This window comes from Physeter macrocephalus, chromosome 15 (assembly GCF_002837175.3).
Source record: "Physeter macrocephalus isolate SW-GA chromosome 15, ASM283717v5, whole genome shotgun sequence".
NCBI classification, from domain to species: Eukaryota; Metazoa; Chordata; class Mammalia; order Artiodactyla; family Physeteridae; genus Physeter; species Physeter macrocephalus.
In genome coordinates this window covers 63,568,227-63,571,768 of record NC_041228.1, presented here as the reverse complement: position 1 = coordinate 63,571,768, position 3,542 = coordinate 63,568,227, and the positions used below count along the sequence as shown (strand labels likewise).

General features: G+C 42.3%; 1 non-coding gene across 1 annotated transcript; it reads left to right on the top strand.

The window, feature by feature from the left end:
• The first annotated feature begins 2,600 nt into the window (after window positions 1–2,600).
• Window positions 2,601–2,805, top strand: LOC112065854 (small nucleolar RNA SNORA73 family). The gene has a single exon (XR_002892273.1). It is a non-coding gene; the product is annotated as a small nucleolar RNA SNORA73 family (small nucleolar RNA).
• The last annotated feature ends 737 nt before the right edge of the window (window positions 2,806–3,542 follow it).

The window sequence follows — 3,542 nt, the reverse complement described above, 5'->3', positions numbered from 1 at the left end:
ACCCAATGCAGCCAAAAATAAATAAATTAGTTTATTTTAAAAATAAGTAAATAAAGTGGTGGCTTGGGGGAATTCCCTGGCAGTCCAGTGGTTAGGACTCTGAACTTCCGCTGCAGGCAGCACGGGTTCGATCTCTGGCCATGGAAGGAACTAAGATCCCGCATGCCATGTGGTGCAGCCATAAATTAATTAATTAATTAATTAAAAATAAAAAACAAAGTTGTGGCTTGGGCCGCTTTGGGGAGTTTTGCTTAGCTTTCCTAGTATCTGCCATGTATACAGGAAGTATATATGTTATTAAACTTCCATTTGTTTTTATCTTGTGAATCTGTCTTTATTACGGGTTAAGGGAATGGAATCTCGGCTAAGAATCTAAAAGAATAAAGGGAAAATTATTTTTCTTCCCCAACACTACATTACTCAGAAAGATTACGTTCTTGGTTAATTAATAATTAACTATCCCGTTATTCTTGGGTTTTTCTGTTTCATTTTACTAAGCAACATTTGTATGTAATTGTCCTCTTGCCTGAAATCTTTTCTGGAACGAGGTAGGGTTTAAATAAATCGATAAACTAAATAACTGATAAATATAGGAATCCCATGTAAGTAGTGTTTTTTTGTGTTTTGGGGTTGTTTTTTAAAAAAATTTTTTGGCTGCACCTCCTGCAGCATGCAGGATCTTAGTTCCCCAACCAGGGATCGAACCCACGCCCCCTGCATTGGAAGCGTGGAATCTTAACCACTGGACTGCCAGGGAAGTCCCTATCACCATATTTTAAAAAAAACACTACTGGGACTTCCCTGGCGGTCCAGTGATTAAGACGCCACGCTTCCAATGCAGGGGGCGTGGGTTCGATCCCTGGTTGGGGAGCTAAGATCCCACATGCCATGCGTGATGTGGCCAAAAAAAAAAACAACAACAACAACCATAAATAAATATGGTGATAAGGTTAATTTGTGTATCAGGACCCACAAAATGGAAGCCACCAGTGGCCAGGCCCACATTACAAATCTAAACCTAAGTCAGCCCATACTCACAGGAAAGCCCTGTCAAGGAAACCTAAATACACCAGTCACAACTCTGCAACCCAGCTTTAGCTAGCTTACCTTATTTTAGAAAATAGGACTTGTTAGCCTTATAAAGAAATCCCGGTCAATCATGCCCTGTTTCCACCTGCCTCTTCTAACATTTATAAAGTTCTTGCCCAAAACCCCTCAAGAAGAGTGCTCCACTGCTTGTGAGGCCCTGTGTTCCCCAATCCATGGATTGTTTTCCCCAAAATACAGGACATCAAACCTATTACTAAACTGTTTTAGCCTTGTCATTGGACAATGGTAAAGTTGAGATTAACAAATTCTATTTCCCATGCATATGAAATGACCCATTTAAGTAGATTTCTAACATCTCTGCACTTTTGCTTACATGTCTATGATCAGATCCTGCGGTTTGTGGTGATTTCCAACAAAGAGAGCAGCTGAGAACACCCAATTAGAAGAAAAGAGCAGAAAGGTGCAGAAAAGAAGTCGGAATCAGTAAAAGAGTTAGAAAGAGACCCAGGAAGGAGGAAGGAGGGACTTGCAAGAGGAGAGATGGTGAATTCTGTCAAATGCTCTATAGGGACTGAGGAGTGGTCGTTGGATTTGTGGATTAACAGAGGTTCCTGACCACAAAATCTAGAATCTATAAGAAGAAAGGCTGATGAATCTGGCAACAAAAATGTTTAAATGGCAAAGAGACCATGAACGAAAACAAAGAACTGGAAAAATATATTTGCACATAACTGTGAAAGAGCTAATTAACTTATAAAGAGCTCTTCCCAGTCAGGAGGGAAAAGAACAATGCAAGAGAAGAATGGGCAAAGGACCCCCAAAGACGTAGTTAACAACAACCAAAAGAACTCCAAAGGGTTTTGGGATGCCTGGAAAGTACTCAACCTCATTCAAAAGGAATGCAAATTAAAACAAAAAGTAGATATCATTTTTTTCTCCTATCAGAATAGCAAAGACCTGTTTTAAATAACAATGCAAAGTATTTGGCCATTATGTAGGTGTTAAAAAATTAATAAAAAGAAACCTCAAGCACAGTTGGGAACCCAGCAGGGGAGCTCTCATGCCCTGTGGAGACAGCAGAGGCCAACAGGAGGAAGAAAGACTCCCCTTCTTTCCCGGCATGGACTCAGCCAATGAAAAGCCAGGGACTGTTTGTTTTTCTAGCCCTCCCAAGTTCCTCGTTCTCCCTATAAAAACTTTCCCCTTCCCTTATCCTGTGGGGACTTGCCCATGGTTCACCATGGTTGCAGACCCCCAAACTGCAATTCTCTGCTGATCCCAAATAAACCCATCTTTGCTGGAGAAATATCTGGCAGTCTGTTTGTTTCAGGTCAACCTAGGAAACGGCCATCCTTATACACCGTGGCAGTGTTAATTGGTATAAATTCTCTGGAAGAAAATTTAGCAATATCTATTAAAAGATGACCATCTGATTTGCCCTAGCAATGCATCCTTTTAGGAAGTTATCTTAAAGAAATGTTCCCATATGAGCAAAAAATACATGCGTACAAAGAAGTTCACTGCAGCCTAATTTAAAAGAGCAACACTGTCCAACGTGGATACCCCGGGAGGTCACTCTCCCCGGGCTCTGTCCAGGTGGCGTAGGGGAGCACAGGGCTCTGCCGCATGATGTACAGTCCCTTTCCACAACGTTGGAGATGAAGCCGGGCCTTGAGTCTGCGCCTGCATATTCCTACAGCTTCTCAGAGTCCTGTGGACGATGACTGGGGAGATAAACCATGCAGTGAGACATCTAGCATACCAAAATTTAAAAGTGAAATAAGATGGTTATGACTGTATGAATCTAATTCTTTTTTGTCCTTTTCATTCAGGAGAGAAGAGGAGCCTTGCCTGACTTGTGCAGTTAACAATGCTTTGGGGGCCTTTATTTGGCAGGGAGATTAGTAAAGGGAGTAATACACTATTTTTGGAAGGTAAGCCTGGGCAATTTGAAAATGTTACGTTTCGGTACAATGTTTAACCCTGGAATTGCACCTTAAAAACCAGCAGAGTAATAGCGTTCTGTTGCCCAGGTGCCTTTTGAAATTTAGAAGGACTTCCAGAAGACACTTGAGTGTGGGCAGGTCTGTGGACAGTACAGTGACCTGGGAGTCCCAAGAGACCCTTTCAGGTTTCCTATGAGGTGGAAACTTGATGTACTGATACTAAGATCTTGGCCATTCTCAAGTAAACTGGATTTTCTTAAAAGTGGAAAGCAGGTGCCCACGAGAATCTACATGTCTTAATAAAGAGATCCATGTCAGTTTCTGTTGGAAGCCAACCTGGAGCCTCTGTGCCGTGACAGGGTCATGGAACAACACCAAGACAGCGCTGCAGGGTGGTGCTGCGCCCAGGAAGCTGACTACATCTCTTCTGATCTGTTTTGTAATTTTGTGCTTCTGCCTTGAAAAAGTACATGGGGGATTTGCCCCCCGTCCCAAGCTTAACCGTGTAAAACATCCTCTTCCCCCTCCCAAACCAAAACCTACGAA